Here is a 14652-nt window from a genome sequence, read left to right as displayed (position 1 = left end):
ATTTTTTTTCTTTTTATTGGCTGCATCTCAGCATATTTAAAGGTGATTTCAAATCTGATTAATGGGAATAAGTTTGGACTCAAACATGGATTCACTTGGAAGGTGTTTTTCCTCTCCTTCTTCTTAATGCTTTCTTTTTTCCCCCACTCTTAAGCACCCTTGTACAATTCAAAGTCCATGTTCCTTATCTGAATATCAGCCAATCAGACTTTGTATCTGTACAGACTAATGATACATTCCAAGTATTATTTGCTTGATTATAAAGCCTGGTTTGATGGGATACAATCACTTTTCTGTTCTCAATGACCCACTGAATGATGACATTACTCAGAATTCCATTTAGATGATGCAAATGACCTAATCAACTTGTCTTCTGCCATGGCACTAACTGAACTCAAATGTCAAAGAAAACTTAGTAAACAAAATCTTCCTTTTATGTAACTGAAGTTATGCTATGGAAACCTTATGAATGTTAGCTATAGAAATTGTTTTGTTTTTTTCATTTACATAACATAGGTGTACAGGTCCATACTCTTAAATACACTCAGAATTTTGTTTCTAAACAAAGAAAGAAAAAATACAGAGCAAAAAGTAAAATTACATTATATGAAAACTGCAACATGGTTATTTTGTTTCACTTTCCATAATAAGCTATAAACTATGTCTTAATTCAAATTTTACACCAAGTTCTCAATGGAGTTAATATTCCTCTTCTGCATTTTCAAGTACGGATCATAGTTGCTCTGTTTCCTCTGTTTCTTTCTTTACCATTAAAAAAAGCCTCAGTCATGCAAGCTATGAAATATCCTAAGTATTGTACTGGTAGAATAACCACAGTAGCTCAAGGTTACTTGTTTCAAACACTGTCATATGGGTCGCACATATGTCACACATATGACACATCAAAATTAAACTGCATATCTTGGTAGCAGTCTAGTTTCCACAGCACTGAGATTTCTGGAAAACAGCCACTTGTTTTTGCTTTGCAGGCCTATGTAGCTGAGTTTGCTGTTTTAGCTGCTTTTTACATGACCTGCTCTCATGTCTTGGTTGCAACATGTGCTTCCACAAAATTGTCACCTAAAAACAATGGAGATAGTCTTCTAGACTGCCTCAGACACACAGAAGAGCTTTTCCACAAGCAAATGTTTGAAAGTCCAATCCAGTCCTTGCACATTAATTTGGCAACATCAGGGCAAAAATCTTAATCGCTAATGTGAAAATGTTGCCAACTAGTTTTCCAGCTATTTCACTTCTTTCTCAATATCATACTCAGTTAACTGTAAAATGATATTTGATTGTTTTGAGGGAGTTCTTACACTGAAGAAATGTTAATTAGTGTCTTTCTGCAAGAGAGAATTCAAAGTCACTATCAATGGTAACAGTGGTTCATTGCAAGTGATCCCACCTTCCAGGCTGTCTGTTCTTTTGATTTTAGGCCGATTTACACATGCCAGAGGCCATAGTGATCTTTCCATAATAAGATTATGTTCCTGAGGTATTACATGTCTTCCTTTAAACTGAAGATCAAGACTGAAGTTTGATAGTCTGCAATCAAAATCACACTTTACATTCCTTGAGAAAAATCTAGAGTACTTGATCCATTACATTTAAAGCATGGGTATGACAGATAATTTTCTTCTTTTTTTCTGGATACTAAACATACACACATCAGCATCTGTAAGAGATGTTATAGATTTGCGATGAAAACATTCACTGTTAGTCTGTGGCTCAGTGATGCAGTGCTCTCTTCATGTCAGCAAAAATAAGGTTATTTTTATGTAACCAGTGTCTGACAACAGAGAGATTCATATAGACATCATGTTATCTACTACACCAAACTATATTAGTCTAACATCGAGATAGAAAGTTCAAATTTGAATTTTTTGAACCAAGTCAATGAACCATGCTCTTATTTCTACGTTCACCAAACTTGGAGATTTTCTTCAAGATATAAGATCACAGCAATTAGAGGAATAAATAGTGAATATAGGTAACCCTAATAAAATTTAAAGTAGAACTATATTGACTGTGACTATATTTACATCTCAGTTGTAATGTTTAAACTCCATTTTTTCATACAGTTATAAACATCAAATAATACATACTGAAGGGTGAATAGACTGATGCATTATTTTGGTGTAATATCTATCACCAAAAAAGGCATATGAAAAATATTTTTTACGCTGTGGAACTAACCCATAATTTTAGAAGTTGTATACTAACTTAAGCACTATTTTATTTTTACCTTTGATCTGACATATCTTCCATTTAGAGTTTTCAGTCCAGTTCATTAACTTCTAGTTATGGTCAGCAGCCCAAATTCATAAAAAATATTTTATTGTTATGTATAAGTATGTTAATACATGCACACATATGAAATAATATTTATCTTTAGTATAAAAAGTCACCCAGAAATGTTCTGAAAAATTCAAAGCATGATAAAATCTATTTAATATAATTACCTTTAAATGCATTGTACAGTTTAAGGATTAACATCAGCCTCACAATTGTTTATTTCATCTGTGGTCTTCAAACATATTTTATTATTTCTTCCCCCTTTTTTTCTCTCAATTTTGTTTGAAATAGGAGTAATTAAATTTAAAATCCCAGTGAGTCTACCACAACATTCATGAGAATGAGATAATAAATGTCCTACAGCAGCCAAGGCAAGTCATCAACATTGTTTTACTGCAGCTTGATGTTTTTTGCCATAAAGATTATTGTGCTTCACACACAAAAAGTTCTGTTGACTATCAATCTTAGAAGCATGAAATTTTTGTTTCACCTTTTTCTTCTTCTGTAATACTCCTTGCCTTCAATTGAATATTGTCTGATTCCTTGGTATTATGATTTAAAAAAAAAAAGCAGCAAAATATTCAAAGCCTTGAGCTCAAGAAGAAAAAAATATGTTAGTTTTTTATATTCACAAGAATTTATAGTTGGATTTTAAATAACTTTATTTATCATGAGTGTTTGGACTCCATCTGTCACCACTTTGGGTTGTTCATTTCATATTTGCAAATTATAAGGTGGAGACACTGAGTGTATAAAGAACATCTTTTCCTTACTGAAACAATCAAATATAAGTATCCTTAAGGCTATTCTTTTCCCTGGATTTGCTAAGTAAGTGGTGTGTGACAAATTAAATCATGATGAGACAAATTATCTACCCGATGTTACAAAGACCACACAAATCAAGAGCTCCTCTGAAATCCAGAATCTAAGAAAATTCTCAGTAAGAGTCTGCTTTACCCATTATCAAGGTCTGTGCTGGATATTCCAAACCTTGACATCTCACTTTTTTGTTTAGCTTAGGGATTTTGCTTTTGTGTTTTCTGACAAACTTCATGAATTTTATGAAAAAACCCTCCAATAATATACATTTTTCTTGTAGCCTAATGAGAGATGCTTAGATAACATTGTTAGCTCAAAAATTAAAATCTGAAAGAATTAAACAAGTTTGGAGGAGTAGGTGTACCATTCCTTCCCCTACATCACGAGTCCAAACACTATTTCTGTGTGTGAGTAGGGCTGATAAAACTAAAGAATATGAGCACATATATACACACATATTTTGACTCAGTGTTTAGAAAAACAAACAAAACCTATGTTCCCTAAAAATTATTTCATAGAACACAATGAAAGTATTGTATGGGTTTCAATAACGTAGTATATATTTCAATAAAGGAGATAATTCAAGAAATTTGGCCTGCTAGTTATCTGGGATAAGATGCTTTGTTCTATTACAACAAAATCTTTCAGATCTTCTGGTGTTTGGGGTTTTTTTGGTTGGATGTCTCACATCACTTCCATAGGTCTATGAATTTAGAATGAACTAGAAAGGTCTGAATAAGTTACATACCAGGAAATGGAATATGCAAAATTTCTTTCCAAGAAGAACACCACTTCTAATACAGAAATATGATTTTACAGTAATCTTCAAATGATGACTGAAAGTTTACAGAGTTAAATACTTCAAATGTTTCAGTTAAGATTTGTTGTCACTTTCTAAAAGGTAAATCATCATTTGTTATTTGTTTTTAAATGTGGAAAGATATAATCACACAAGGCCTATAGTTTATGTTTGTTTAAGCACCTTTTCATTTCTCTGTTGCAGCCCAGAAGCAGGGTACAGCTGTGGGAGAATGGAAGAAGGGTACTATTGCACTGGAAACCTTTTGGCAGACTTGAAGAAAAGGCCTGAATAGTTCTGGTTTGCTTTGTTCTTCTGTTTGAGTGTTTCCTTTTTTTAAATATAACTTTAATTAAGAGAGTTGTCATTAATGTTTTAATCAAAATCCCCAAGAACTTCTCATTGTTATACTAATCTGATGTGGATATACTCATGAACTTTTGTAAATGTAGACAATTATACCAAAGAAATACCAGATTTCACTTTACTGACTTCTACTATCAGGAAGTGATCTTCACTGTCCCAGCTAGGTTACTGCACAGCAGAACAACAGCCACAGCCAAACTTAACGAAATTCAGTATGATCTCACCTAAGAGTTTTCTTCTTCTCTCATGTGACGTGATTATCCTCAGTTAAACTCAGACAAATATGTTGTGCAAGCATAAGGTCTGATTTGTAACAAGTCACTGAAAGTAAAGTAAAGTAAAACTTTATCTAAAAAGTTGGCAAAAATGCATTTGCTATTTAAATTTTTCTGTATATTTAGCATAATTCAATATCTCCTTTAGAGCTGCACTGGTATATTAATTCTGGGTTTGCATATGAGAAAGTCCTGAAGAAATGGATTTATAATGAGAAAAAAAAGCAAAACACGAGAAGACCAGTGCACATACAAATCTTCAAAATGAGCTTTATTTTTACCTACACAGAAGACAAAAGTAACAGATCTCCAATCTATTCTAATTCTTGGCATAAAGGCTTATTTATTTGTAGATCATTGATCTGACAAACTGAAAAGACAATGACTTCTCTTTCTTTTGGTGGCTTATACCAGTCTATTGCAAGGAAAATAGACAAAGAATTCAGATTTGTGTGCGGTGGCATCAATTTGAACTCTTCTGCTAATGTCTGTGGTTGCCTTCTCAAGGAAGACCATCCAATGTGTGCACTGTTGCTTGCTGAATGAGTTGTTTATAAAAGCATTTGTAGAAGAAGTTGTATGATTTTTGAGTACTGTAATATACTGAAGTTTCTGGGCAAATAAGCTTTACAGTGGAGCAGGTAAGGCATCTTGTTCTTTAACAAATTCATAAAGGGGAATGTGGGTATTTCTTTACACTCCTGAAGAGACACAAGGAATTAATTTTTGTGGCTAGTATGTGTCTCATAAACAAGTAAATTGAGTCATCCAATGCAAGCACGGGTAAGCAGGTAGTGTGAAGAAAAACATTTTTTCAAACTCAGTTTGCTTCCATGGGACAGATAACTCTGGGTTCAGGATACAGAAGAGAACTGCTGGACTGTGAAACATAGGTTTCATTAATTATTCTGCTAGATTTGTAATTTCATAGCACAGTCCATAGGAGAATATCCAAACAATCTTTCCCACCTCATGCTGTCTGCATACAAAGATTTCATCCTTCACACCAGCCATAAAACTTTCACTCATTTTCTGATATTCTTTAGGATATAATAAACAATTACTGTAATGATGTAGACTTTGTACCCCCATTGTGGAAGAAAAGAGTTAAATGTATCCCAGAATCAAAAAAATCTGCTCAAAAAAATTCTAGCTCTGTGGGATGCAAGGATAAAAGTATGATCCCACTGTAAGGAAGAGAAACACCAGACATGGATACTGATTACGCTTCCCAGCTTCCTTCGTGTTCTTTTTCTGGGGAAAGAGGAGATTTTACTCCTTTCTTTTACATTTTAAAACACTACCCTTCTTGCAGCAGGCCAGGTTAGGAGAGTTAATTGGACCAAGATGTCTATCTTGTCATGACCCAAACCCAAAATTCAAAGTCCCTTTGTTTAGTTAGCTTTACTTCTTCGGAAGGGAAAGAAGGAAATGGGTAAACACCTGAGTCATTTCTTGATCTTAGCATGCATTAGAGGAGCAAAAATTATTATAAAACTAGCGTGACATTTGGCAAAGAGGCCTATAATTATTGATAGAACTGAACTGAAAACCATACTTCTATTTGTGGCTTCTCAGGAGTGAAAGAAAATTCATTAATCATTCAGTACCACAGTCTGCTGTAATATCACACCTTCCATTGAACAAATGGATCTATGATTAATCGGGTTAATTGATTTTGTTGCTTAAATCCAGACTACTTTGGCCATGGAATAATTTTAGGCTCTAAAACTAATTCTGAGAGAATAAATAGGGCTAAAAGAATACGTTATCATCTGATGATTAATATTGTCCTTCCAGTGACCAGCCAAATTACTTTCTGATCAGTTGTACCTATTTAATCTTGTTTTGAACTGAATATGGTGATAATGATCAAGGGAGGCATGACATGATTTGCAAAATTTTCTGTGTTCATATTATGAAGTAGAACTGAGAAATAAAGTCTATGAAAAAAAAAAAGGGAAAAGTTTTGCTTAATTTATTCACTTTTCCATTCCTAGCTGTAAACCATTATATATATATATATATTTATATATATTTTTATATATTTATATATTTTCCCTGGCCTTTAAGATTTCTGAATTAAATGAAAATAAAAATGAAGCAAAAAAGATAATAACTTAATAACTTGTTAATCTCCAGCATTTTTATCTCATCAAATAATAATTATTTTTAAAATTGGTATCGTTTTTTTCCTAAAATGAAATAAATTTCAAAATGGAAAGTCATTTCAATCAAATAACTACAAATTGGACAAGCAATTCAAACTTTTAAATGGTAAGGCATAATACTTTGTTAAATTAAAAGTCTTTTTTTCCTTTCCTGTGTAACAAAAAGCAATTTGTGACTACTTACATTTCTTCACTTATTCATATTGCATGTAACAATTTTTTTTTCAAAAATTAAAATTTCATTAGAACATTCCCTCATATACGTCAGCATTTGCCTAAAGAGACACAAATTTTAAAGAAAACATTTTAGCATCAACAGCAAATTAAAACAAGCAATTTTTAAATGTTTTGAAATCTATATATCCACATGGTTGCTGGATCATACCACTTCAAGTGGATCTACAATTACCTACACTGGGATAAGTTTAAAATGTCCTCATGACCCCTGAATCAGTGTCAGTGAGTCACACTTTAATACTCAGCACTGTTTGGTTCTGAACCTAAGAGCTGAGTGGATAAAAGTCTGTGGTTTCTTTTAAAAACTCTCCTATTATTGCTGGAAGTAGATGAGAGCCTGGTATAACATATTGCAAATTCTTTGATTTCTACTTTCAAACACCAGTGTTTCTGAGAAATTTATGCTATTCCATTAAATATGTGCCACACCACAGTCACCATAGACTGTAATTTTTATATTTCCCCATAAATAGGATCTGACATAATGCAGAGCCAAAACTCAAAGTGTTCTTTATCTTCCAGATCTTACACAAGCTACTGAGCTTATAGGTCAGGATTTGAAGGTGGTTTCAAAACCAGATATTGAAGAATAGATAGAGCCAAGATTCATAATTGAAAGATAATGACTGAGGCATTCATCTGTGCAGTTTATGTGTGTTTTCAATTAGTTGCAAATGTTCTTTACACAGTTTAATATATGAGACAGGTTAGAATGGTGTCATGGTTTAACCCCAGCTTGAATTGAAGCTCCACACAGACACTCACTCACTCCCCTCCCCACCAGTGGGACAGGGAAAAAAACTGGAGGGGTGAAAACTGGAAAATTCAGGGGTTGAGATGAGGACAGTTTAATAGGGAAAGCAAAAGCCAAGCACACAAGCAAAGTAAAACAAGGAATTAATTCACTGCTTCCCATGGGCAGGCAGGAGTTCAGCAATCCCCAGGAGAGCAGGGTGCCATCACATGTAATGGTGAGAGGGGAAGACAAACTCCATCACTCCAAACCTCACCTCCTTCCTCTTTATTCCCACACTTTATGTACAGGACATGATGCCATATGGTCTACAATATCCCTTCAGTCAGTTGGGCTCACCCGTCCTGGCTGTGTCTGCTCCCAGCCTCCCATGCACCCCCAACACCCTCACGAGGGTGTCAGTACAAAAAGAAGAAAGGACTTTGGCTCTGTGCAATCCCTGCTCAGCAGTAACAAAAACACCTCTGTATTATCAACCCCCTTTTCACCACAAATCCAAAACACTGACCCATACCAACTACCGTGAAGAAAATTAACTAAACTTCAGCCAAAACCAGGAAATCTAGAAAAAACTGTACAACCTTTGAAACAATAGAGATATTCTTTAGGACAACTCAAACATTTTGAAACTGGGAATAAAAACATGAAAAATCAAAGTGAAAGGAGGAAAATTAGGAACCCGTTATCCATTTTTGGGGAGTAAGAGTAAGGCATATTGAATCACAGAGCCCCTTTTAAGTTTGAACACTGCTTTCTCAGAAGAGCAAAACACCTTTCAAGACCTCCCTCCTTTAGATGCTCTTGATTGCATCTATACCTATATAAACCCATCCTAGGAACAAAGAAATAAAGGTTTTCCTGTCATGACCAAGATTCTGTCCTAAAACAGAACATGCAAACAAGTCCTGAGTTTAAGAGAGAAGGAAAAGAGATGTGCAAAGGAAAAAATAAATGCTATACCTGCTCTCTTCGTTTAATGAGTTGCCTCTTTCTGTGAAGGAATTCCTCCTGGATACCCTTTTCTCTGCTTGGCTGTGTCTCAGCATTCACTCCTGTTGTACATCATTTATCAGTACCAGCTCTGGGAGATAACCAGCATCTGTGAGATGTGTAGTATGTTTTGGATGAAAGCTGTCCCTGTTGCCTTTAACAATGCCAATTGTTCTACATCCCCAGTGTTCTGCACTTGTCTTCTGTGGTTAGAAACAGCATTCCCAGCTGCAGAGGGAAAGGGTTTTGAATAAATATTAAGCAGACAGCAAGCATGCTACATGTAAGTTTTTCATGAATGGTATTTAAACTGGGAGTAACAGTAGGTTTTAAAATTTTTTATGAGTGTCTTAATTAGGGGCTTATTTTTTTTTAATTATCAGAAAGGAAAAAACATTATTGCCCTATGTTTTTCAGTGAATAAAAAGAGTCCGGCATTTCTGATTCAAGATATTGGATTCAGACTTGAGATCCCAGACTCTGGAGGCTCTCACATGCCTGACAGCAATTCCAACCACAATATACTTTGGTAGAAACAATTTTTTCCTTCAAAAATATCTGCAGAATTTTATGTCATGATATGATAGCTCCTCTGGTACAAACCACCCTATCTGCATCATTCAGTCCAGTCTTCAGAAGCGTTGGGCATGAGGAAACTTTCTGCTGCACGGAGAGGTCTGACTCATCTCTCACCATGGTGTCCAAGCAAGCTGTCTGAGGCTGCTGTGATAGCAAGAAAAACAGCTGAGATCTGTAAGAAGGAGACTGCCTCAGGGTGTCTGTGTTCCCTATTTAGAAGTCACATGGATCCAAATTTAAGAAGATGGGATAATTCCTCAATTTCTATTCTAACCTTGACATGGGGAGTTTCTGGAGGTATCCTCCAGATGGGAAATTACAAATCTACATTTTGGCACACAAGGTCACAGAAGTATTGTGTTCACCTTTACCTTTTCAGTAGTAGACAGGACTGGACAACATGCAGTGGTGGGACCCCATGACTCCTCAAATATACCTGCTTACATGAATGGTTTGGATAATAAGATGTCTTGGTTTGAAAGGACAGGTGTCTGCTAAGGAAGGCAGGAGCCTCTCTTGAAATGGAAAATGTAAATCCCCTCCCTCCAAATTATTATAATTTTGAAATTAAGGGGCATTCAGACAAAGATATGGGAGTAGGAATTACAGTTCTTTATTAGGAAAAGTAAAAACAAAAATGCATTAATACAAAACAACAATGCAGAACACAACCTGACACCCTGTGGGTCAGAGTAGTGGTAGCAGTCCAATTAAATGGTGGCTGCTGTCCTCCTGCAGTGACATGTGGGGCTCTGTTGGAGCAGTGATCCCGTAGAAGGGTATAGTTTTCTTCAGAAGGTTCAGTGGTAGTGTAGATGGGCCTGGCCTTCTGGGAATCTAGAGAGAAAAGGCTACTCCTCTTGGGAGTCCAATGAGAAAAGGCTGCATGCAGTGTTCTAAATCTCAGATTATATCCAGGTGGGAATGCTTAGCTCCTCCCCCTGGGTGGAGTATCTCACAATGGGATGATGGAATTTTATAAGTCATGCAGTGAGACTCAATGGCCCATTAACAGAAGATATTTTCTGGAGGGAGGACTCCCTCCTGGTTTTAACAGGTGACCCAATTAACAGCAGATAACTGCCCCACCTCTAACAGAAGGCAATAGAATACACACCCCCAGTCACATCTTGCATTTGCAACTTGGGACTAAGTAATATAATGAAAATAAAGGTAGGATGGTATCACAAAAAATTGTATTGGAGCATCTAATTTAAGGGTTTATAATCTGACTTGTTTTTGAGCAACTTACCATTTTTCATTAACACTCTGCAGCTTATTATTGGCTTCATAGATGAGATGACGGGAACCTGACATACTGGCAGACTTCACTGTTGTTCAAAGACACTTCCACTGCAGAAGAATTGTCCAAAACCAGGAACATCTTTACTCTTTCTATTAATCTGGAAGTTTGAAAGTCAATGAGAAGACAATACCAATGCTTGCAAGTCCATGGAAATTAGTCCTTTTTCCTTAAATTATGATTCCAGTTTTACTATGCTGCTAAAATACTTGCTACAAATTTGTTCTTATTAGTTGATTTTGTTATTGCCTTGGACTTCAATAGCTATCCTGCAATCACAAAAATGGAGGTTGTCAAGGAGAACTGATTTTCTGCTTAACTTCAGGCTATTTATCATTCTTGCCCTGTATCTCTGTGTATTTGCTGAGACATAGGTACATCAGTCATCTGTCATGTGCTGGTTTGCAGCTAGATCTGGATTGTCCCTTTTTATTTTCATTCCATACACAAGGATGAAAGGACAAGGCAGTAGTGACTTTAGCTTTGCCCTGAGGTGTTGCCAGGGCACAATTCAGAAGTAATACCAAGTTCTGCAACACAGTAAAATTTCCATGTCCTCCACTTCTGAGCTATGTGCTTTGTCTTAAGTTTTGGCAGGCTAGTTAAGGTTTAAGGTTCATTTAAAATTTGATTTATTTCAGGCACTCTCAAGAGTTTTATTAATACTAAGTGCAGTGGGAAGCCCTGTGATTATCATTTATATGATCAGAAGAGATAAATAATAGGCAAGTAGGGGTTTATGCAGGGATAGGAGGAAATACTTCTTAAATAAGGTGCTTACAATCACATCATCATCATAGACATTAAGAAGTTATTCACATTTGCAATATTTCAAACACATTGCACAGAAATTAATTTTGGTGACCAGTAGTATAATTAAAATGTAGAATGAAACACTGTGAAAATGAAAACTGTGAAAATATCTATGAGCTTTCACCTGTCTATATTATTTCTACCTTTTATTTATTAAGTTTTATTCATCTGCTTCCATTAATCCTATTGGCCCTTACACTGCTTCATAAGGCACCGATTTTTTGCACAGTCAAATAACTTCTTTGACTTGATGTGGATTGAAAGTGAACAAGTGGCTGTTGCAAAACTGAAACAGTGACAAAAAGAGGAGGAGTATCTGTAACCAACTAAGCTTCACCATGATGTTTCCTAATGTATTTAACAGTAGTTTTAACTAGACTTTTCCAGTTGTTTATAATGTCAGATGCTGCAGCTTGCTGAGTGGCAATCTTAGTCTTCTTCACTGAAAAAAAAAAAATACAACACAAAACAAACAAACCTTGCAAGCCTATTTTATGCTCTGCTATGTCTCAAAGAAGCTGTCAGGTAATAGCATGGAAAGCTTCTGATCATTGAACCTCTGGGAATCTGGGTATTGACATGAATACTATTTTCAATATCATCCTGGAAGACAAATTATTATTTGCCTGATTTTGCTGGATGAACGGGTTAATTTTTTTTAGACATAAAATTGTACTCCAAAACATTTAGAAAAAAAACCAGCAAGCACAGCCTTAGCAAAACTAAGATATGATTTCCCTCACTTACTTCTTTAATAGACACATCAATCTCTCTTGTCATGGTTTTGTTGCTATACATATAGAGCAAACCTCTTTTTTATTCAGACTGATTTACTTTTATTCTAGATTGAGGAAACCAACAAACAAGAAAACAGCAAAAGAGGAATTGCAGTATGTTTCTTCCCAGCTGAAATGCTAACTGGGAGCTCTTTCAGCAGGGAGCATACTATGCTTAAAGGTACAGGAAACCCTGAGTATTTGTTTCCTTGTGCTATTTATAAGCTCCTCACTCCTAATTTTTTCTTGAATCCCATCTAGTATATGAAGAATTACCACAGTCTTCCATTCTATATAACATATTGTATGTGAGTCCTGCACCTACAGCCACTTTAATATCCTGATAAACTAAGGAGCAGCCAAGAGTTATCTCAGATAATGCTGCTCTGGACATAGATATAATGACTTGAGAGTAATTATGGTTTTAGTCTGTGCATTTTGGCTCTAGTCTTTCACCTTTTCTCTGGATTTAATAGCTCACAGAGCCTTTTCCCCCCTTATTTGATCTCTCCTTCAGAGAACCCAGAGAACCTGCTGCTATACAATGCTAATACAAAATAATGGCTTCTTGGAAACTCCTGCTTTGTGCTTCTCATGCCCCATTGCTTCTGACTTACTTTTTACACCTTTCTCATCAAGGGACCACTCTGATGGCTCTTAAAATTAATGGGAACCTATAGAAATCTGCCCAAGTCCTATCAAAATGCTGATATTTATTTTTAACCCACCCAAATAAATTTAGAAATTAATGGTAGATACGTAGGAATGTATGTATGAAGAAGAAAATATGATAAAGCAGTTAATCTTCCTAAATGTCTGCATCTGTCTAGCACTTCCATATGAAAATAAAATTTTAAAGGTGTTTCTTTCTCTTTTTATAGTGATTAATGGGATATGATATTTTATAGTGATTTAATGGCATAATGGCCACTGTAGGCAAGTTTATCAACATGCTCAAAATTAAAAACAAGTATTACTGCAGTCCATTTTACATAGTAAGTATTTTCACAAAATTCTTCATATTTTTCCTTCTGCCTAATTTATCCCAAGTATACAAAGCCATTTTAAGCTTTAACTAACTATACTCCAGCCAATATTGGAAAAAATAGAAAAAAAAAAGAGCAATTTAATTGTAGCCTGATTTAATGAATTTCTAATCTTTAAAATTTTGTGCATGTATTAACTATGCAAAATTATTGTCCAGAACAGTATTTTCAGGCTAAACATGGGAATTTTTCTTCAGAAAGAAATCATAGAAATTTCAGTGTGAGGACTTCAAATTCTGTTTGTGCACATAAGAAAAGGCAAATAATATTGATTTCTCAACACAGGAAATTTCACTGCCTTTCACAATAATGATAATAGAATCAACAGACGGGAAGGACTGTGACTTATTTCCTGGATGTCTCTGAAAATTCTCTGATCCAGCCTTTTCAGTTATGATTCTTCCATGCTTCATAACTGACACTTCAACACTCAGTTAAATTTTGATATACAGTGAGCAAAACACACAGACACACACACATGTATATATAAACCCACAGGAATCTCTACTGGTTTTGTTATTTAGAAGGAAAATATACTGCTTTTCTCCACCAACATCTCAGGATATGTCAAGGTAGATGCATTACTGTGGCCTAAACAGGTGTAAGGATCTTAATAAAGATATTTTTCAAGATTGGTCTTCCAAAGCAATTAAATATGCCAGCTTTTAGAAAGGAGAGTATAACTTCTTATTGCCCTAAAATCTACAGCTTGAGTAAGATACTGTCTAAATAAAGTTTTAGATTAAGAAAAAAATTGAGAAAATCTTCTTGCCTTCATTCTATGAAATGGTGTGCCATTCTATTTAACAGTTAAACTTACAGGCTTAACTCAACTTCTGCTGCTTTTTTTTTTTTTTAACTTGCCCTCAGCATATAAATCACAGTTCAGTGCCTGAAGTTCTGAGAAGACATCAGTTTTTCATAATGTCTCCCACAGACTGTGCATATTGGGTGCTTCAAACTCTGCTTAAATAATTGCAAAAGTCCCTGGATTGAGATTTGGAGAACAGTAGCTTGCCCTACTGCTGTTGTCATGAGGATTTCCATCCATTAGCAAACATAGAGGAGGGATAGGAAGAGAACTAACAAAATGCCAACTTGCTTCCTGTGACATTTAATGTCATATTCAAAGGGCAGCAGATTTCTTGTCTGCACACGAACTGTGGTAAAGCTGCTACAAAAAGCAGATATTAAGATTCAAATTTCATAGTGATCCAGACACCTGTCAGTCATTCTGCAATTCTGATTTTTTGCTGTGATTTTGCTAGGTCTGCTCGTGTTAACCTTTAAGAATAATAATAAATTTTAAAAATCCTTGGCTAACAATAAATTTAAAAAAAATTCCACGAGATTACATATATTAATATGTTCTTCCCAAAATAATAATATTCTATGTATTTAAAAATTTTCTGAAAGACCTAAAGAT

At 35.1% G+C, this 14652-nt stretch overlaps 1 protein-coding gene across 2 annotated transcripts in view; it reads right to left on the bottom strand.

Moving 5' to 3' along the window:
• Positions 1-8837, bottom strand: part of LOC129123809 (cadherin-19-like) — a 112505-nt gene extending 103668 nt beyond the window's left edge. The window contains exons 1-2 of one of the 2 annotated variants that reach the window (XM_077183846.1): positions 8680-8837; positions 6913-7003 (exon numbers count right to left, since the gene is read on the bottom strand). The gene's annotated coding sequence lies outside the window, so the exon portion shown is untranslated. The remainder of the gene's footprint in view (positions 1-6912; positions 7004-8679) is intronic. The other variant, XM_077183840.1, reaches the window with a different exon arrangement.
• Between the last annotated feature and the right edge of the window lie 5815 nt (positions 8838-14652).

The sequence above is a fragment of the Agelaius phoeniceus genome, chromosome 1, assembly GCF_051311805.1.
Source record: "Agelaius phoeniceus isolate bAgePho1 chromosome 1, bAgePho1.hap1, whole genome shotgun sequence".
Classification (NCBI taxonomy): Eukaryota; Metazoa; Chordata; class Aves; order Passeriformes; family Icteridae; genus Agelaius; species Agelaius phoeniceus.
Note: the sequence above shows the minus strand (reverse complement) of the source record. Positions and strands in the feature narration are given on the sequence as shown.